Consider the following 23243-nt stretch of genomic DNA (forward strand, 5'->3'; position numbering starts at 1 on the left):
TGTAATGAACATAATGGATAAAGTGTAATTTAAAGTTACTTAAGTTTAAGTGTATTTTATGCAATTTAAAGTTATTTGATTTTTATATTTTATGTTTTATATAATTTAAATATATAGTTATCCAACATCATATATGCAAGATTTTTTTCCATGTTTCAGAGTCATTCTGTTTTCCATTGACCGCATGCATAAAGGTTTTTATTGTAAGGCTTCCCTGGTGTCTCAGGGGTAAAGAAAATGCCTGCCAGTGCAGGAGACAAGTTCGGGAAGATCCCCTGGAGAAGAAAATGGCAACCCACTCCAGTATTCTTGCCTGGGAAATCCCAGGGAGAGAGGAGCCTGGCAGGCTGTAGTCCACCGAGTCGCAAAAGAGTCGGACATGACTAAACAACAATGACAACAATTTAGATTGTGTCAGCAAATATCAGTTGCCTTCAGCATTTAAAAAACATCAGTTTGGGGACTTCCCTGGTGGTCCAGTGGTTAAATTCTGTGCTTCCACTGCAGGGGGCACATGAGTTCCATCCCTGGCTTGGCAACTAAGATCCTTCATGCCCTGCAGCAAGGCCGAATAAATAAACATCAGTTTCCTTCAACATATATTCTTTATATATCTATCAAAAATGGACAAAAGTCTTGAGCAGACTTTCAGCAAATAAAGATAGGCTAATGTAAGCATCTGGGAAGGTATGGAGAATCATTATTCCTCCCAGACATGCAAATTCAAGCCTCAAAGAGATAGTACTTCACACCCATCTGAATGGCTAAAATTTTAAAGATTGAAACTGCCAAAGGACTCTTAAGGGTTTCCTCTTCTTGAAACCTGTCTGTCTTCCTCTAGTTTTCACCATATACCTTTGTTCTGTTTTTTCTTTTTCTTATTTCCCCAGCTGTTTCTTCTCCATCCTTTTGGGAAGGACTCCTCTTTCTATTCCTGATCTGCTCATATGGATATTTCCAGACTTACATCTCTAGATTCCTGTTCTTCTCACTCTCTAAAATTTCCCTGAATAGCTTCATTAAAACTCCAGATTCTACTATGATTTACATTGCTTAGTGATGAAAAAACTCTAGATGTCCAGCACCCAAATCGCTGTCCCGAACTCCAAACCTATGTACCTACTGCCTACGAAACTGAATGTCCCTCAAGACATCACTCTCAATCTCCACTTTTAAGAAGGTCACCTTATTATCTTAATTCTTTCATCCCTTCCCCCATTGTTACTATCCCCACCAATGTACTTCTTCCTGTACATTTCCTATTTAGGGGAGTGGCCATAACTCATTCAGTTGCCCAAGTCAAAAAACCTGGGAGCCAAAATGTTATCAAGCCAGATTTTGGTCCACTTGCCTGGATGTGCAGTTAAGCCAATCTACTGACACCAGGTGGCAGGGAAGTTTATTGCAGATGCCAAGCAAGGAGTCCAGGCAGCTAGTGCTCAAGAGGCCTGAACTCACTGAAGGCTTCCAGGAAAAGGTTTTTAAAGACATGTGTAACGATTTCTGCAGAGCACCTTCTGAGCGCTGACAGAAGAAGTTTTAGACTCCCCTCATTTCTTACTAAGATGACAACAATAACTTTCTGCCTGATTCACTCTCCACCCAAGGGCACATGCCACATTGCTACCAGGATGACCTTCCTAAAATTAAGCCACAGCTACCCATGACCCCCAGAATTATGGCTGAATTTCTTAGCATGACATCCCAGATGCCTCTTGAGGTGGCCCTGCCTACTTCTCCAGCCTCCTGTCCTCATGCCCCATGTGCACCTTGATTTTGAAGTCCCCAGAACATGCCATGTGCTCTCACTTTGTCTTTCAAAAGGCTTTCCCTCTTCTGGAAGACTCTTACTCCATTTGACTAAGACACAGTTCACACTGTCATTTCTCCAGAAAGTCATTTCTTTTTTTTTTTTTTTTTTTTATTTTGGGGGTGTGTCATGTGACATACAGGACCTTAGTTCCCTGACCAGGGATCGAACCTGTGCCCCATGCATTTGGAACATGGAATCCCAACCACTGGACTGCCAGGGAAATCCCAGAAAGCCATTCCTTAAACCTCACTCCCACTCCCAACACCCATTCCACCGAGGTGGTGTCCCCCTCTTCCAAACTCCCCAAACGTCCTAGCATATCTCTTATGCAGCATTTGTCACACTGTTGTAACCACAGGTTTACTTCTCTGTCTCCTCCCCCCGTGAGCAATTTGAGGGCTTATCAGGGGCTATGGGTGGCTATGAGGGGCTATGGGCTTCTCTGCTGGCTGAGCAGTAAAGAATCTGCCTGCAGTGCAGGAGACACACAGGAGACTCAGGTTTGATCTCTGGGTAGGGAAGATCCCCTGGAGGAGGAAATGGCAACCCACTGTAGTATTCTTGCCTGGGAAATCCCTGGTGGGCTACAGTCCATGGGGTCTCAAAGGGTCAGACATAACTGAGCACTCATTCATATCATGTCATATCATATCATGGGCTATATCTTTTATCACACTAGTCCCAGCATCTGCACCTCTGGTTGTATCATGCTCAAGAAATGTTTATCCCCTACTCCTCAGGGAAGACCCAAACTATAGGGCATCTATAAGAAGCCCTTCACAATGCCTTAATGGTACTTCTATCTTCCCCAAGCTTTCAATTGTGGTAATAACAATAGCTAACAGTTACTTATCATACTTAAAAAGAATATATGGTAATATCTTTACCTATAATACTGTATTGAATTCTCAAAACAACTCAGAAGTGAAGTGTTGTTATTTTTCTCATTTTACAGATGAGGAAACCGAGCAGGGAAGAGAGTAAGTACCTTGCCTCGGTGTCACACGATGAAAAAGCAGCAGAACTGACTCAAAGCTGTGCACTCTGCTACATTACCTCTAAAACATCAAGAACGCAAAATCTGCAATTGCAATTAGATTCACTACCTGCATAATCTGCACTCCCAAGGTCTAGGAATGTGGTAGGAATGAATGAATGAATTTGTGTGCTTCTGGCATAGCTCATGATCTCCTTTTCAAATGAGGATTTCAGTTTTAATTTATTGTGTAGCCTACACACCAAATGTAGTTCCAGAAGCATGGTAGCCACTCAAAAAGCGTTTGGAACAGAGTGAATACAAATTCCGTATTTTACAGTGAGAGAGTTATAAATTGATCAGTTGGAAAATTTCCAGGGACACTAGTTTATAACTAGTTAGTTTCAGGTGCAGAGCATTTTGCCCTACCTCACTGTGAGATTGGCTTGCCTTTTTGGAAGTCTGAGGTCTTCTGTCAGCGCTCAGAAGGTGCTCTGTAGAAACCGTTCCACATGCTGATGAACCTCTGATGTATTTGTTGCAGGGAGCAGTGGGGGAGGGAGTCTCCCCATCTTACTCCTCCACCATCTTGAAAGTCTTCTCTGGGACATAATGACTCAAACATGAGCATTTGAGAGCTGAAGTCCTTGTTGCCTTGTTCAACATGCAACAATATGCTGCTTTGATGGACAGAGGAGACCTGTGTGAGAAACAGCCAGTTACCCCTGTTCTTTCCCATGAAGATGTGGGGTTGCACTGGAAGTCGTGTGGTGAAAGGCATTTAGAAGAGTTTGCTTCCCCAACTGCTTTCGAATTTCCTGTTTTGTTCATAAGTGAATTAGGGTTTATGACTAGTTTTTTTTTTTTTAACTGAAGTATACTTGACTTACCATGGTATGTTAATTTCAGGTGTACAGCAAAGCGATTCAGTGATACGTACTTGTATGTGGTTTTTTTCTTTTCAGATTCTTTTACCTTTTAGGTTATTGTAAAGCATTGAGTAAAGTTCCCTGTGCTATACAGTAGGAGAGATGGCCGGTCAGCTGTGAGAGCCAGAGGTGGAGGATGGAGCACATCCCAGGAATTGGTCCTCAGAGACCACTGCCAGACACTCATGTCCACAAGGCAAAGCACAGGTGGAGTTTCTCCCTCAGAAGCACACACATGTATTGCCCGAGGAAACAGCATGGGGCAGGCTTGGGGTCCAAGGGTGCATGAATCCATGACTGTATGAGCAAGAGTAAAGCAGCTCAAGAGGAGGCAGGGTACTCTAACACGTGTCCACACTGGCACCACACTTTGATGTTGAAATAGCAATTAGTCTGGTAGAGCCACTACGGAGAACTGTATGGAGTTTCCTCAAAAACCTAAAAACAGAGTTGCCATATGATTCAGTGACCCCACTCCTGAGCATACATCCAGGAAAAAAACTATAAAAGATATACATACACCCTTATATTCATAGCAGCACTGTTTACAATAACCATGACATAGAAACAACCTAAATGTCCATCAACAGATGAATGAGTAAAGAAGATGTGGTGCATAAGTACAATGGAATACTTGCCATTTAGTCCCTAGGTTGTGTCCGACTCTTTGCAACCCCATGAACTGCAATACCCGAAGCTTCCTCTCCTTCAATCTCCTTGACTTTGCTCAAATTCATGTCCATTGAGTCAGTGATGCCATCCAACCATCTCATTCTCTGTCACCCCCGTCTCCTCTTGCCCTCAATCTTTCACAGACACTCATGTCCACAAGGCAAAGCACAGGTGGAGTTTCTCCCTCAGAAGCACACACATGTATTGCCCAAGGAAAGAGCATGGGGCAGGCTTGGGGTCCACGGGGTGCTGGAGAGAGTGGTGCATGAATCCATGACTATATGAGCGAGACCCAGCATCAGGGTCCTTTCCAGTGAGTCAGCTCTTTGCATCATGTGGCCAAAGTATTGGAGCTTCAGCTTCAGCATCAGTCCTTCCAATGAATATTCAAGGTTAGTTTCCTTTAGGATGGACTGGTTGGATCTCCTTGCAGTCTAAGGGATTCTCAAGAGCCTTCTCCAACACTGCAGTTCAAAAGCATCAGTTCTTCAGCACTCAGCTTTCTTTATAGTCCAGCTCTCACATCCATACATGACCACTGGAAAAACCACAGCTTTGACTAGATGGATCTTTTTTAGCAAAGTGATGTCTCTGCTTTTTAATACACCATCTAGGTTTGTCATAGCTATTTTTCCAAGGAGCAAGCATCTTTTAATTTCAGGGCTGCAGTCACCACCTACATTGATTTTGGAGCCCAAGAAAATGAAATGTGACACTGTTTCCACATTTTCCCCATCTATTTGCCATGAAGTGATAGGACTGGATGCCATGATCTACCATGATTCCATGTATGCAATGGAATACCACTCAACTATAAAAAGAATGAAATAATGCCATTTACAGCAACATGGATGGGACCCAGAGATTATTATACTAAGTGATTCAGAAATAGAAAGCCAAATATCATATGATACCACTTATATGCTGAATCTAAAATAGAACGCAAATGGATGCATCTGTGATAGAGAAACAGACTCACAGACATCGAGAACAGATGTGTGGTGGCCAAGGTTGGAGGGGTAGCGGAGGGATGGCTTGAGAGTTTGAAGTTAGCAGATGCGAACTGTTATTACAGACAGGATAAATGACAAGGTCCTACTGTATAGCACAGGGAGCTATATTCAATATTCTGTGATAAATTATAATGGAGAAGAATATGAAAAAGAATGTACATGTGTATAGCTGAGTCACTTTGCTGTCCAGCAGAAATCAGTACAACATTGTAAATGAACTATACTTCAATAAAATAAATACCTTTAAAAAGATTGGTGCACAGGGCTCAAGACCCCACTCAAAAGACTTCTTCTTAAGTGCAGTGTCTTACATGCGTGTCTGCTCTGGAATGACGGGCACGACCCAAAACTCTGATCTGTCAAGAAGCTGACATTTCTCTGGACAGAAGATGGTGCTATTGTCAACGCAGTGTGCTTTTGCCATCTTTTCCATTTAGTGTCAGAGCTGCAAAGTGGAAGACGGCTACAGAAAGAAAGAAAATAGCAATCGCAGAGCGAGATTTCAGTTGGCATCTTCAGTGAACCTCTGAGGATCAAAGAATGGGAGCAAGCTGCTTGATAGAGTCCTGATTCTTGCTTTGTGATGTCTCCCATGAAAACCCTTCAGAGAATCTCCAAGGAGAAAATTGCCAACACAGTCTTGGTAATAGGTTTGTGTGAAGGGCAACATCTAGAAAACTCAAATTCCCCGTGGAGCTCAGTGTCAGACACCATCAGTTATTAACCCAATATTCATACTTTCTCCTCCCTTGCTCACAAAATTCCAGTTTCCTTTGAGATGACAATATGTTAACCCCTGGGGCAAGGTCTCATGCTCACAAGACCCAACCATCCTTACAGTTAGAGGCGAGGGCTGGCTCTGAGTCCCAGTCTTGGACAATGAGACTGAAGTGGAAGGTGGCTTGTGTAGTCTGGGAATGGTTTTTTTTTGTTTTTGTTTTTTAAGAGATGACACTTTTCTTCTTCTTTTTTTAATTTTTAAAAATATTTATTTATTTGGCTATGCCAGGTCAGGTGGCGCTAGTGGTAAAGAGCCTACCTGCCAATGCAGGAGATGTAAGAGATGTGGGTTCAATCCCTAGATTGAGAAGATCCCCTGGAGGAGGGCATGGCAACCCACTCCGTGTTCTTGGCTGGAGAATCTCATGGACAGAGGAGCCTGGCGGGCTACATTCATGGGTTGCAAAGAGTCAGATACCACTGAAGTGACTTAGCATGCATGCTCTCCAGATTTTAGCTGTGACACTTGGGACCTTTAGTTTCTACATGTGAACTCTTAGTTGCGGCATGTGGGATCTAGGTCCCTAACCAGGGGCTGAACCCCAGGCTCCCTGCATTGGGAGAGCAGAGTCTTAGCCACTGGACCATCAGGAACATCCCCATCTGGGAAAGCTTTTGTTTTCTGATAAAAGAGACCATCGCTGCCTCATCCCTCCTCTACTCCTGTCTGCCTGAACGCAGTGTGTTCTCTGCATCTCCAGTTGTCATCTCCAAGCCACAAGAGAACAAGGAGCAAAGGGCAAACTCCACATGAAAGGCGCAAGGAAGGAGCCTGAGAAGGGGCCTGTGTTCCTTGGAGGTGCTCAGCCCACGCCAGCAAGTGTTCATTTCTGGGCTTACTCTTCTAGGAGAAAAATCGGCCCCTATTTGCTCAAGCTTCTTTTGTTGGTTTTTCTGTTAAGTGCAGCCACGCATTCCTCCCTGCTAAGAACTCCTACCCAGTTGTGTGTTATTTAGTAGTATAAGCTCAGTTCATTTGAGCATCTTATTCTTTCCTCATAGACGAGTCTCTTTCTGACAAATAAGCACCAGCATTCCTGCCTTGAAACGCACACTGGCTGGACCAAGCCCTGCGGGTCCTTGTTGATCCAACAAAGAAGGAGGAGGCTACACGATTGGCTCTGGGCATCCGCTGGCCTTTTTCCTCTTCCTCAACTCATACTCAAGGGGCTGGTCAAGCTAAAGTTTGTAAGGACTGTCACTAGCATCTGTTGAATATGTACATGTTAGCTCTGCCTTTCTAGGAAAAAAAAAAAAAGGATTGTTACTTGTGTTGGCCTAACTCAGAGATTCTCATCTCAGGACCCAGTAGAATCATCGGGAATCTTTAATCCCTGGGAGCAGCGTGTTCACACAGAATGTCTGGGCCTCATCCCAGACCAGGGAAACCAGAAACTTCAAGTGCAAGGTGCAAGCCTCCAAAAAAAATTTTTTTAACTGTGCCACATGGCATGTGGAATCTTAGTTCCCAGACCAGGGCTTGAACCTGTGTCCTCTACAGTGGAAACGTAAAGTCTTAATCACTGGACCTCCAGGGAAGTCCCATATGAATTTTTTTAAAAAAGCTCCGCAAGAGGGTTGAGAAATGCTGGCCTTGCTCTAGCACCTAGTCACTCATTATAGATGTTCACAAGAATTACAGGAGAGAAAGGATAAAAACTTTCAGGACAAGCCATCCTTTCAACACTCAGAAAACCACCCTGCTATAGATAGATACTGTCTCATCTCCACTCGAGATGGCCTCACTCACTTGGAGATGCACAGAAGGAGAGGTAGGGGGTGCTGGGAAATTTACCAGCCTAACTATGAAAATGATGGGATATGACTGAGGTCCCCAGGAAGGACATGCCCATACTGGGCAAAATACATCTGTATCTCACCTGGGATCCCAAGGAAACTGCCTTGAAATCCATCAAACTTTCCACCAGCATACCTTTTTAAAACAATCTGAGAATCACCCTTCCTCCCATCCTTCCTTCCGTTTTTGATTTTTCTGCAAAGTGGTCCTGCGTGAGTGTGCTTCCCTGATGCAGTGATGGTAGAATTACCCAGGGGATGCTTCAGTCCACAGGCCTTGGGTATCACGGTTCCCATCAGATCCCCGAGTTTGGCAGGCAGGGAGTGCAGGACAAAGCCTGCTCATCCACTCTATTTGTGAGGCAGAATCAGAACTCCCAGGCTTTCTGTCACTGGCAGAATCTCACTGTGCTGTGTCTGACTTAGGGAGGCAGTGGCAATATATTCAGGCACACGAGGATTCCTGTTAAATGATGAATTATGATTCTGTATCGAGAAGCTCATCACTGCAGGAGAGGTTGAAGCCCAGGGAATTGTCGCCAGTGGAAGAGCCCTGGAGGGGCCTTGAACAGCTACATCTGCAATAAAGAAGGAGGTAAAATCCATTACTGGCTGTCTTTATTTTTCTAGCCCACTGATAAGCGATTGAACACTACAGAAAGCCCTTTACCTGCTTCTTTCAGCCAGACGTGGTCCTATTAGGCCAATCAAATTCTCACCAATAATAACAGTGACTCAAAGAGCTTTTCCTGGAATCCTGGGAATTTCCTTTCCCTGCTGGGTGAGTAGGAGACCTAACAGAGGCTTTGGCACATAGATTTAAATGTTTATCCTGGGTTTAGAGCCAGAAAACAGTAAGTAGATATTGCTGATTCCTCATCTGGGGCTGTGACAAGGCTCCAAAGGTGAGGTCTTGAGACAGTTTTCAAGGCTGCGTGCATTGGTATCGTATGGTTGTTGTTTTTCCTGCTTCATTAAGACAGGACTGGTTTATACGGCACAGAGCAGGTGCCATCAGTGCCCCTCACCTCTGCAACATGGTTTTCAGGCTTGGTTCTGGATCTCGGGCAGGGTGGCGCTACGCTTTTTTCCTCACTTAAGTGTGTTCTCTATTGGGTTCTCTTTCTTTGTGAATGTGTACGTATGAGGTGCGATGATTAACCTTATATGTCAAATTAGGTATCTATGGTTGAGACTAATCATTGGTATAAATTTGAGTGGGCTTCCCAGGTGGTGCTAGTTGTGAAGAACCCACCTGCTAATGAAGGAGACGGGGGTTTGATCCCTGAGTCAGGAAGATCCTCTAGAGGAGGGCATGGCACCCCACTCCAGTATTCATACCTGGAGAATCCCATGGACAGAGGCGCCTGGCAGGTTCCAGTCCATTGGGTTGCAAAGAGTCAGACATGACTGAAGCGACATAGCACACATGCACACATGCACACACGCATACTTTTGAGTAAAGCAGATGGCCTTCTCTAATGTGGGTGGGCCACACCCAATCAGGTTGAATAGACCAGCAACCACAAAACTTCAGACCCCTAAGTAAGAGGCAGCACTGCAAAAGGTAGCCTTCAGACTTCATCTGCAGCGTTGGCTCTCTTGGGTGTCCCACCACCAGCCCTCACGGCAGACTTGAACTTGTCAGACTCCATAATTGTGTGAGCCAGTGCCTTAAAATAAATCTCTTTCTCTCTATATTCTCATATCCTATGGGACTGTTTCTCTGGAGAATCATGACCAATACAAATTCCCAAACATGTAAGTATGTCTGAGAACATTGTTTACTAAATGCAATGCTTATAAATTAAGAAGAAAAAGGTGTATTTGCTGAGTGTTTCAAGTTCATCTTAAAAGATTGTTGTGATTTTAAGTTGATAATCTCATATCTTTCTAATGATGGGTACTTTTATTTAAGTTCAGTGTTTTCTCATTGGCTAATAAATATTTCAGTGTTTCTGAGTCTGTAGGAAATAGGTGCTCTTTATTTAATTCTTCACAATCAACTAATCAATCAATCAAGATGAATTTATTTAGTATTCATCCACTATATGCTCCCTAAACTGCATAGTTTACAAATATCAGCATAACAAGGCAGATTTATCTCACTGCCCAGGCTTCCCGAGTGGTGCAGTGGTAAAGAATCCACCTGCCAATGCAGGAAATGCAAGAGACATGGGTTTGATCCCTGCATTGGGAAGATCCCCTGGAGTAGGAAATGGCAACCCACTCCAGTATTCTTGCCTGGAAAATTCCATGGACAGAGAAGCCTGGCGGACTACAGTATGTGGGTCCACAAAGACCGAGTGACTGAACATGCACACACATCTTGCTCCCCAAGTTAAGATAAAAAAAGGGGGGTGGGAGGAGGCAGACAGCCACTCAACCTATGGACATATAGGAGATATGCTAGGAGGAGGCTGATCTTTTCAGGGTGTATTGTTCTTTAAGATCCTCTACCCAGAGAACAGATGAACAGACTTTGAAAAAGACCTTGCTTTCTCCTACACACACACACACACACACACACAGCATTCCACCCCATACCCAGCAGCAGATGGTGAGAGCAGAATCTGAATCTAACTTCAGGAGGTCAGATCCAAGAGGAAGACTTTGGTAGGCAGGTGGACAGGGGTTGGAGAGAGGAGAGTTATGAGTCAAAATGTTTAAAAGGACAAAGAAACAGTGGGAGGATGACAACTGTCAGGTTTTGCCAAATGTGCCCCCCACCTGCATGCATGCTAAGTCACTTCAGTCGTGTTAGACTGTTTGCGACCCCATGGACTGCAGTCCACCAGGCTCCTCTGTCCATGGGATTCTCCAGGCGTGAATACTGGAGTGGGTTGCCATGGCCTCCTCCAGGGGATCTTCCTGATCTTATGTCTCCTGCATTGGCAGGCATGTTCTTTACCACTAGAGCCACCTGGGAAGCCCTGATCCCATCCTGACCCACTCCCACCCAATTCCTTTTGCAACTGCAAAGGTTGCCTGCAGAGGAGATAAATAATCCTTGATCTTGTTTACATTCAATTTGAAAATCCAGGTATTGGTAAACTAGCATTAAATCTAGTACTTGAGCAACTTTGTAAATAATTAACAATTCAATAATTAATTGATCAGGCTCCGTGGGGTCTCATTTACAGCACACGAGGTCTTCATTGTGTACGTGGGCTCTTTCATGGCTGATTCACAGACTTTCTAGCTGTGACACCTGGGTTTCAGTAGTTTCAATGTGTGGGCTTAGTTGGTCTGAGGTATGTGAGATTTTAGTTCCCCAACCAGGGATGAAACCCACGTCGTCTGCATTGCAAGGCAGATTCTTAACCTCTGGACCCCCAGGGAAGTCCCTGGGCAACTTCTTTTTCTATCTATAACTGATATGATGGATACTTAATGTCCCAATGAATGGGCAGGGCCATGATTTTAACACATGATCACAGTTCTCTGTGAATACAGGTTCCCATTGGTTAGGGACTATGGCAGAGCTTGGTGTTGCTTACATTAGTGAACCTTCAGTTCAGTTCAGTTCAGTCGCTCAGTCGTGTCCGACTCTGCGACCCCATGGACTGCAGCACGCCAGGCCTCCCTGTCCATCACCAACTCCTGGAGTTTACTCAAACTCATGTCCATTGAGTCAGTAATGTCATCCAGCCATCTCATCCTCTGTCATCCCCTTCTCCTCCCACCTTCAATCTTTCCCAGCATCAGGGTCTTTTCAAATGACTCAGTTCTTTGCATCAGGTGGCCAAAGTATTGGAGTTTCAGCTTCAGCTTCCAATGAATATTCAGGACTGATTTCCTTTAGGATGGACTGGATGGATCTCCTTGCTGTCCAAGGGACTCTCAAGTGTCTTCTCCAACAGCACAGTTCAAAAGCATCAATTCTTTGGTGCTCAACTTTCTTTATATCCAACTCTCACATCCATACATGACTACTGGAAAAACCATAGCTTTGACTAGATGGACCTTTGTTGGCAAAGTAATGTCTCTGCTTTTTAATAAGCTGTCTAGATTGGTCATAACTTTTCTTCATGGCTGCAGTCACCATCTGCAGTGATTTTGGAGCCCCCCAAAATAAAGTGGACCTTAGATGTATGCAAATATATTTACATTTTCTGGGTCTTAGCACTTGTCACACCCCTGCAGATGGGACTGGCAGAAAGAGTCCACATTAATAAGGACAACTTGAAAACGGACTTGTTCACCCAGCAAATACTTGAGTACCCACACTATGTGGAGGTCAGTGAGTAGTCCTGTCCTCTGGGAGCTTACAATCTAAATTTTTTTTTTTAATTAATAACTGTTATGACAAGCACTATGTACGAGAAGCAAGAGCGTGCTGAGAGCCTGCAACCAGAGGTCCCGGTCTGGTCTGGACTTCCTCATAACAGGTACGTCCGCTGATATCTAAAGAATAAGGGGAATTGACCAGTTCCCCTGGGGGAAACCCTGAGATGGGAGGGAGCAGACATAAGGCCTGTGAAAGACAAAAGAATGGCAGAATGTGGGGGAGAGACAAGGCTGGCCTGGTAGGCCAATAGACTAGATTAAGAGTTTCAGTCTTGATTTTGATAGGAAATCACTGCAGGGCTTTTTGAGGGGAGAAGGGAATGTTGAAGGCTGTGATTTGCATGTTTTAAAAGTCTAGCCATTATGTTGAAAGAGCAGCACTACAAAAATACAGCTGAAATCATCCAAAAACTCCTTAACTCGGCGTTCCAGGCCTATTTCTTTCTCTTTTAAAATTGGGGTAAAATACACATGGGCTTCGCCAGTGGCACTAGTGGTAAAGAAAACCCGCCTGCCAACGCGGGAGACGGACTCGGGTTCAAACCCTGGGTTGGGAAGATCCCCTGGAGGAGGGCATGGTGACCCACTGTAGTGTCCTTGCCTGGAGAATCCCACGGGCAGAGGAGTCTGGTGAGCTGTGGTCCCAAAGGGTCACAAAGAGTCAGACACGACTGAAGCAACTTGGCATGCACGCACACAAAACATACATAACATAAAATGTGCCCTCTTCATCATTCTTAAGTGGACAGTGCAGTGGCATCAAGTACATTCACACTGCTGTGCAATCGTCTTGCAAAACTGAAACTCTGTGCCTGCTAAACAACTCCCCCTCTTTCCACCCCGCCCCGACCCAACCTACCCCAAGCCGGCACTGTGCGTCTGTGTCCATGACTGTGACTTTCCTAAGGATCCGGTATAAGTGGGAATCACGCGGTGCTTGTTGTTTCCTGACTGGCTTATTTCACCGCACAGTGTCCTCCAACTGCATCCATACTGTAACGTGCGTCAGAATTCCCTCCCTCTTAAGGCTCAGTAATATTCCTTTGTATGGATTTAACACACTTTGTGTATCCATTCATCTATTGGCTCTTGTGAATAATGCCGCTGTGGACATGGATGTACAAATGTCTCTTTGAGTCTCCGTTTTCTTTTTTTTTAATTAATTTTTTATTGGGGTATAGTTGATCTACAGTGCTGTGTTAGTTTCAGGTGTACAGTAAAGTGATTCAGGTATGCCTATACATATATCTTCTCTTTTCAGATTCTATTGCCATATAGGTAGGTCGTTACAGAGTGTCAAGTAGAGTTTCCTTTGTTATACAGTCCATCTTTGTTGATTGTCTATTTCATATATAGCAGTGCGGATGTCAATCCCAATCTTCCAGTTTACCCCTTCCCCACTTCCCTTTCCCCTTTGGAAACCATAAGTTTATTTTCTACATTTGTGACTCTACTTCTGTTTTGTAAATAGGTTCATTTGTAGCATTTTTTGAATCCCTACTTTCAATTCTTTTGAGTATATACTGCAAAGGCTATTTCTTGAATACCTTTTACAGGAATGGCTCTACACTAAACACTATGGGGGCTTCAGTTCAGTTCAGTCACTCAGTCGTGTCCAACTCTTTGCAACCCCATGAATCGCAGCATGCCAGGCCTCCCTGTCCATCACCAACTCCCGGAGTTCACCCAGACTCACGTCCATTGAGTCGATGATGCCATCCAGCCATCTCATCCTCTGTCGTCCCCTTCTCCTCCTGCCCCCAATCCCTCCCAGCATCAGAGTCTTTTCCAATGAGTCAACTCTTCGCATGAGGTGGCCAAAGTACTGGAGTTTCAGCTTTAGCATCATTCCTTCCAAAGAAATCCCAGGGCTGATCCTTCAGAATGCACTGGTTGGATCTCCTTGCAGTCCAAGGGACTCTCAAGAGTCTTCTCCAATACCACAGTTCAAAATCATCAATTCTTTGGCGCTCAGCCTTCTTCACAGTCCAACTCTCACATCCATACATGACCACAGGAAAAACCATAGCCTTGACTAGACGAACTATGGGGGCTTAGAAAAATGAATATGACCCACACCGTTCTTGTCAGCCCAATGTAGACAGGAAAATGCCTCCTCTTTCTCTCTGCAGATTTTGGTGGAGAGAGGAGGCATTTGGTGAAGTAGATAAAGAAGAGGTGGCTGATGTAGTTAGAAAGACAGGGCCGGGTAAGGGTATTAGGTTAATTCAAGAAAAGGTAGTGATCATTGAAGAATTTGGGGTTTTTTGTTGTTGTTTGCTTGGCTTATTGGTTGTTTGATTTGTTTCAAGTTAAATTAAAAATAGAAAAATCTGAACTGATTTGGGGTACAGAAACATGGTTTTGGAGTTCATAAGTAGAATGAATTGGAGTGGCCTAAACTGGAGATAGAGTGCCCTGATCAGAGGATATGGCAGATGGCCCAGGTAAGAAAAAAAATCAGGGCTTTAACGAGAGTGATATCGGTGGGGATGGATAAAGACATTTTCCTTTAGAGTCTGTGTTAGTGTGTGCGTGCGTGCGTGTGTGTGTGTGTGAGTCGCTCAGTCGTGGCTAAGTCTTTGTGACCCCATGGACTGTAGTCCACCAGGCTCCTCTGTCCATGGATTTTTCTGGCAAGAATACTGGAGTGGGGTGCCATTTCTTCCTCTGGGGGATCTTCCTGACCCCAGGGATCAAACTTGGGTCCTCTGCATCGCAAGCAGATTCTTTACCGTCTGAGCCAACGGGGAAGTTAGTCATGGCCAAAGCTCATGTGCTCCTGGTTGATTTCAGAATGGTCTGGTCTCCGCCCACATGGTGCTTCTCTCTCAGAACCATCAGCCTCTGTCAGAGGGAGAAAGTCTTGTTCCTTCCTTCAGTTAAGAAGCATCTCTGTCTACTCCAGCCCCTGCTTCCTTGTGGCCGGATGAAAGGCAGCCCTGGAGAGAGCCCCACACACGCAGCTATCGGGGCTATTTGGAGCAGCATCTTTGAAGGACAGATTCTCCAAGCAGGAACTCCCACTGGGCAACTCAAGAAGCCTCTGGGCAGCTCAGTCCCTTCAGCTATTTTTAGTGCGCCTTTTAGATTTAGAAACAGCAGCTTTCTGTAAAAACTCATTTTTTTCTGCTTCCTTCAGGCAGAAAATTTCAATCCCAAACCTTCACACTAAATGACACAGCGTTTGAGCATTCAGCTGGCTTTCTTCCTGCTTTGTTACCTTGCCATCATGCCTTGAAGGATGTTAAAAGCTCCAAATCTTACAGTCCCAACTCAAGCAGCAGACAATTGCAATTCATGGAGTCCTTAACCATATTACGACCATGATGGCAAGCTGAGGGGAGGGAGGGCAGTAATTGTACAGCAGTTGAGAGATATGAACCTCAATGCCCACCCACTCCCAGAAAGCTTGTACATGAACATGCTCTAAGTGGTCCTCAGATTCTGGGTTCATCCTAAAAGATTCATTTCCTTTAAAAATACTCTTGGGGAGTATGAGAAATCTAGTTTAAAAAATTCTACATTATCCTGCTCACATGGTGCCGTTAACTTTTGTTGTTTCAAATGGAGGACTTCCATGGTGATCCAGTGGTTAGTATTCTGCAATTCCACTGCAGGGACTGTGGGTTCGATCCATGGTTGGGGAATTAAGATCCCACATGCTCTGCAGCGTGTCAAAAAAAGTCTGAAAAAAATGGAGGCCTATGACAATAGAAACATCAATATTTCATTTACTTATTCTTATTTGTGGAACCCACTGCCAAGAGTCAGATGGCTAACAAGTGTCTGTAATTGGCTGCTCTCTGAAGTAAAGGACATCCATAAGTACAGGACACAGGCCAGCTACACACTTAGCTGGGAGCAGGACACAACTTTACTCTTCCAATTTTTTTTTTAATTTTTGAAAATTGTCAAATCTATGGAAAAGTTGACTGAGTAGTACACCACTCAAAGACATCATATGGCTTTCACTTGGATTCACTGGTTGTTTATATTTTACTATATATACTTTCTCTTTTTTTTCTTTTTCTATATATATATATAGTATGTGTGAGAATTCGTGCACACACACATGCCAAGCTGTGTAAAAGTAAGCATGAGTAAACTACAAGCATGACACTCCACCCTAAATGCTTCAGTGTGTATCTTTTAAGAACAAAAAAACATTGTCCTTTATAATCCCATTGTTATGAGCACACCCAAGAATAATGACATCAATACATTAAGGGAAAGTTTTCAAAGCAGGAAAATGATGCCTCTTATCCCAATATAGAATCAACATGTGTTAAAGATTTTATTGAAGTCATGATCAGTGAGGGAACTGTTAGGATGTCACAACGAGTTCAAAAGAGAATCTAAAGAGCAGGCACATTTGTGGCTGAGGAAGGTTGAAAGGAATGAGCAAGTGGAGGCAAAGCTGGCTTCCTTGTGTCTAATGTGTGTGCGTGCATGCTCAGCCACATCCGACTCTTTGCAACCCTATGGACTGTAGCCTGCCAGGCTCCTCTGTCCATAGGATTTTCCAGGCAACAATACCGGAGTGGGTTGCCATTTCCTCCTCCAGAGAATCTTCCAACCCAGGGAAGAGATCGAACCGGCGTCTTTTACATCTACCCCCATTGGCAGGCGGGTTCTTTACCACTAGCGTCACCTGGGAAGCCCCTCGTTGTGTCTAAGGGAAGGATTATTTTACATTGCTCTTCATTTTCTACAACCTAATAAGCTGTAAAATAGCTCAAAGGCAACGAAAGATGCAGAGTCCCTATAGAGTCAGAATTAGATGACCCTGAGGTATATACTCACCTGGGAAACTTGTTCTATAAAGGGTCAGGTAGTAAATATTTTCAGTTTTGCAAGCCATGTGGCCTTTGGTATAACTACTCAACTCTACTGTTAAACAAAAAGTAACCATAGATAATCCAGGAAGGAACGAGTATTGCTTTGTATCAATAAAACTTTATTTATAGACCCAGGTGGCAGGCTATATCTGGCCCACTGACTGTAGTTTGCCGACCCTGCTCTAAAGAATGCTGTTTTCCACTGACGCACAAGTTATCTCCAACAGATACAAAAATAAGATGGTCTTATCAGTTGAACTGTGTCCCCCTTAACATTCATACACTGAAATCCTAACCCCACCTCCACCCCTAGTCTCGCAGGATGGGACTGTATTTGGAGATAGAATCTTTAAAGAGGTAATTAAAACGAGGTCATTAGGGTGGGCCCTAGTCCAATATGGCTGGTATCCTTGTAAGAAAGGAGATTAGGACATAGACACATTCAGAGGGAAGACCACATGAAAATACAGGGAGAAGATGGCCGTCTACAAGTTAAGGAGAGAAGCTTCAAAAGAAATTTCAAGAAAATAAATTTCTGCAGTTTCAGCCACCCTGTTTGTGGTGCTTTGTTATATAGCCACAAGAGACTACCAGAAATGAATCACTTTTAAAATAAGGCTATCTAATCATGAGTCAAGGAATAGGCTAGACTAATTTCTTGCTAAATTTGCTTTATCAAATGGATTATTTTCAAGATACAGTTGAAAGTGGAGAGGGGGAAATTTTTGATGTCAAGTGTAGAAACTAAAAAAATCATAGTTCTTTCTTAAATACTCCCTACAATGTCAATATGTCAATGTTCTTCAGATGTCCTACAATAATTCTTATTTTAATTCCAGAGTTTCTCAAACTTGGAATGCCTTTTTTTTTTTAAAGATACAGTTCTCTTGTTTTGTAAATAAGTTCATTTGTATTATTTTTTTTTAGGTTTCACATATAAGTGATACCATATGATATTTGTCTCTGACTGACTGACTTCACTTGGTAGGATAATCTCTAGGTTCACCCACATTGTTGCAAATGGTATTATTTCATTCTTGTTTAATGGGTGCATAGTATTCCATTGTATATATTAATATGTACCACATGTTTATCCATTCCTCCCTTGATGGACATTTACGTTGCTTCCATGTCTTGGCTATTGTAAATCGTGCTGCAATGAATATTGGGGTGCATGTATCTTTTCAAATTAGGGTTCTTTCCAGATATATGCCCAGGAGTGGGATTGCCAGATGTTTAGTTTTTTAATGATCTAAACAGACATTTCTCTAAAAAAGACATACAGATGGCTATAAAGCACATGAAAAGATGTTCAACACTGCTAATTATGCAAGGAGAGCCAACCGGTCCATTCTAAAGGAGATCAGCCCTGGGTGTTCTTTGGAAGGAATGATGCTAAAGCTGAAACTCCAGTACTTTGGCCACCTCATGCCAAGAGTTGACTCATTGGAAAAGACTCTGATGCTGGGAGGGATTGGGGGCAGGAGGAGAAGGGGACGACAGAGGATGAAATGGCTGGATAGCATCACTGACTTTATGGGCATGAGTCTGAGTGAACTCTGGGAGATGGTGATGGACAGGGAGGCCTGGCGTGCTGCGATTCACGGGGTCGCAGAGTCGGACACAACTGAGCGACTGAACTGAACTGATCTGAATTAATAGAGAAATACAAATCAAAATTACAAAGAGGTACCACCTCACACTCTTCAGAATGGCCGGCATCAAAAAGTCTACAAACAATAAATGCTGGAGAGGGTGTGGAGAAAAAGGAACCCTCCTACACTGGTTATGAGAAGATACAGTTCTGAATAATAAAACCAGTATTCTTGGAACAGGCTTTGCAAACACTAGTGTGCACAAAAAATGAAGCAGATATCCTGAGAATGTAGAGATGCTGTGAAGCAAGCCTTGGGAAATGTTGGATTCTGAAGGCTGGAGAAGAGAACCTAAGCATGCTCCAGGCAGTGGAAAGAAGGAGACTCTTGTGTCCAGGTCTGTGTGATCATGACAGAGACAGGAAGACCCGAGGACATGAGATGCTGGATGGCCCAGAGCTGAGTGCTTCCCAGGGATCATTATTTCTGTTTCTAGGAGAATCTGAGACATCAAACATCCAGTTGTAGAAGAACAAACGGAATTTAGAACACCTGGCCCTTGGTGTCTTCCTTCAGGATCCCCTATGATCACTCCCAACAGAATTTAAAAGCCCACAATATACTCCTTTAATGGGAATACCAGACCACCTTACCTGCCTCCCGAGAAACCTGTATGCAGGTCAAGGAGCAACAGTTAGAACTGGACATGGAACAACAGACTGGTTCAAAATTGGGAAAGGAGTACATCAAGGCTGTATACTGTTACCCTGCTTATTTAACTTCTATGCAGAGTACATCATGAGAAATGCTGGGCTGTAGGAAGCACAAGCTGGAATCAAGATCGCCGGGAGAAATAGCAATAACCTCAGATATGCAGATGACACCACCCTTATGGCAGAAAGTGAAGAAGAACTAAAGAGCCTCTTGATGAAAGTGAAAGAGGAGAGTGAAAAAGTTGGTTTAAAACTCAACATTCAGAAAACAAAGATCATGGCATCCAGTCCCATCACTTCATGGCAAGTAGATGGGGGAACAATGGAAACAATGAGAGACTTTATTTTCTTTGGCTCCAAAATCACTGCAGATGGTGACTGCAGCCATGAAATTAAAAGACGCTTGCTCCTTGGATGAAAAGCTCTGACCAACCTAGACAGCATATTAAAAAGCAGAGACATTACTTTGCCAACAAAGGCTCCGTTAGTCAAAGCTATGGTTTTTCCAGTAGTCAGGTATGGATGTGAGAGTTGGTCTATGAAGAAGGCTGAGTGTCAAAGAAATGTTGCTTTTTAATTGTGGTGCTAGGGAAGACGCTTGAGAATCCCTCGAACTACAAGGAGATCAAATCAGTCAATCCTAAAGGAAACCAACCCTGAGTATTCATTGGAAGAAATGATGCTGAAGCTGAAGCTCCAATACTTTGGCCACGTGATGCGAAGAGCCACCTCGTTAGAAAAGATCCTGATGGTGGAAAAGATCGAAGGCAGAAGGAGAAGGGGACAGCAGAGTACGAGATGGTTGGATGGTATCACCGACTCAATGGACATGAATTTGAGGAAGCTCTGGGAGATGGTGAAGGACAGGGAAGCCTGGCGTGCTGCAGTCCAAGGGGTCGCAAACAGTCGGACACGACTGAGCAACTGAACAACAAAAATGCTCCTTCCGTGAAATTACTGCAGATCAATGGTGTAAAAGCCCGGATGGTGCCCGCAATGTCAGCTCCTGGCCACCAGATGGCGCGCGGCATCCACAGTGCACTTGCGCGGCCTCTGCCTGCCCCAGCGCTGGCCCGGGGCCCAGAGGAAATGTGTTTGTGTGTCTCCTCTTACGGAGCGCCCTGCAACGTTTTTACACTTTAGAAAGCTCATCGGCAAAGGAGCATGTGAAACAGCACACGGCACAGCTGTGCTCTTCCTGTCCTGTCCCTCTCGGGGACACGTCAGCAGCATTTCCCCTTGTCTGTAGAATTTCAGAGCCTTCTTGCCCATTTGTTCTCAGAACTGGAGCTAGACGCAGGGAGGACTTTGCTTCCATTTTGAAACCCACAATCCTGCTGGAAAAGAAGTGGAAAAAAATATCCCAAGATTGTTTATGAGGGCAGGCACGTTGCTGGCGTGAAAACAAACTGCCAAAACTTCGTTACTCTGGTATTCTGTCAGCTAACACAGTGGGGTAGAAGATTTTGACGTCATCCCAGACCTCAGCCCCGAAGAATTAATGATGTTACTCACGCCACTGGGGCCGGGAAGAAAGACTCGCATTTTTGGGTGGTTACTGCTTGCCCAGAGCTGTGGAATGAGCTGTGAGGCTGAAGGCCAAGGGACCTGGGCCACCCATGCAGTGAAATAATCCCCTAGAAATGCGCTGCCTGGAGTGGAAATGAACAGTAATTCCAGGGCATTTACTAAATATTACGGACAGTCATTCAGGCTACAGTTGGTTGGACTCTCAACACTGCAAATCTCACATTTGGGATACATTACGCAGATACCAGGAAATAATCAAAATCAAACAATGGTCAAGTTCTGGGTCATAAGCAGTGAGGCCTCTTCTGATTTTCTGTTCCAATAGCAATGTATAATTAATAACCTAGTTTTTGACTGGAAGGGATATTTCAATACATGGGTGATGCTTTCAGAAGGGCCTCAGCGAGTCAGTGTTTATTTCCTTCTTTCTTTCTCTTTCTGAAGTAGGGCCCTGGAAGGGAAGACAAAGACAATATTCAAATATGACCTACATTTTTGACCCAATCAGAAATTTGTTTGAATCAAGACAAGCAAAACCTTGGCACCTACTCTTTGTCTGGCACCCTGTCCCATGTCTGAAAAGTACTTTATTATTTCATCTTCCTGACAACAACTTAGTATTTGGCATTGGCCCAGGTTTTCAGATGAGAAATCTAGGCTCAGAGAGGTTAAGTAGCTCTCCAGAAGTCACACAGCCTGCCAGAAGTCACACAGCCAGTAAATGTGAGAGCTAGAAAATAGACACAGGTAGTTTTGACTTGAAAGCCTGGGTTTGTTCTTCATTAAGGCATTTCATAGACTCACAGAACCTTTGAGTTGGGAGAGGTCTGGGAGGTCATTTAGATAAACCCTCTAAATCATTCAATAATCCCTTCCCCATCATTCTCCATAAGTTGTAAATACAAATGTGCCTGGAATCAGAATCTGAAGCTTGGAAAGAAATAAGAGCAAGACTTCGGAATGCAGACAGAGGGCCTAAATAAATGGAATAGATTTTGTTTCAATTTTATTTAAAATTTTTAAAAAATGGATATATACACACAAGTGGGATGGTCATAATATTCTCAAGTGCCTGTGTGCTAGAACTAAAAAGGATGCAGAGGAATGCTACTATCTCAAAACACCTTTCTGAACCAGAAAGATAACGCTCCGGTAAAGAGCTCCCCCTCTATACTGGAGACAGGTAACTGGTGGCGTGAGGGTAGGGAACTGGCCTCAGGCCACACAGCAAGTCGGTGGCTGAGCCAGAAATAGAACTGATGGCTGTGTGTCCTAGCTGTGCCCTGCCGCCTCACACTTAGTCCCTTGTCATGACCAGCCCTGTGTGAATTTGGTAAGGAAACCCAACACTGGGTTTCAGTTTTCATTACACACCGGAAACTTGGCCTGAGATCACTAAAAAGTTCACTGTGGTTTGTAAACCTTTCAAGCAGATGGAGCCAGGTTTCTGCCATGCGCCTGCCCCCGCCGATGCCAGGGGGGGATTTATGGGGCTGAGCGGGAACCAGGTACAATTCCATAGCCTCAGCAGTGCCATGTTCCAGGTACGGGCGGCCCGGGGTGACACTGCAGGCCAGGAGCCTCTGCAAATCACAGCTGCTACAGTTTCTCTCCACTCCAGCTGGGGAGAGAGAGAAAAGGAGGGAATGATTTAGGAGGTGTGCATATTCATTTGCAAACAAAGTTATGGAAGTTGCTAGTGAGATTTATATTGGTAATTAAGTGATAATGGCTGTGTAAAGCTGCTTGAGTTGGATTCCTGGAAAATACTGGAGGGACTGAGGCTCTTTTGAGAAATGTCTTATTGTTTAGCATTTTCAGAAACAATTTAGGTTTCTATAGTACTTAAAAAAAAATTATTGAACGTTGCTTTACAATGTTGTAGCTTCTGCTGTATAGCACAGAGAATTACCTACACATATGCATATATCCCCTCTCTTTTGGACTTCCTTCCCATTTAGGTCATCACAGAGCATTGAGTAGAGTTCCCTGTGCTATACCGTAGATGCTCATTAGTTATCTATTTTATGCATGCATGCTTAGTCCCTCAGTCGTGTTCAACTCTTTGAGACCGCATGGACTATATCCTGCCAGGCTCCTCTGTCCGTGGGATTCTCCAGGCAAGAATACTGGAAGGGGTAGCCATTCCCCTCTCCAGGGGATCTTCCTCACCCAGATATCAAACCCAGGTCTCCTGCATTACAGGTGGATTCTTTACCACTGAGCCACCAGGGAAGCCCATCCATCTTACACGTAGTGTCAACTGTGTATATATGTCAATCCCAATCTCCTAA

The sequence above is a fragment of the Bos taurus genome, chromosome 28 (assembly GCF_002263795.3).
Source record: "Bos taurus isolate L1 Dominette 01449 registration number 42190680 breed Hereford chromosome 28, ARS-UCD2.0, whole genome shotgun sequence".
Lineage (NCBI taxonomy): Eukaryota > Metazoa > Chordata > Mammalia > Artiodactyla > Bovidae > Bos > Bos taurus.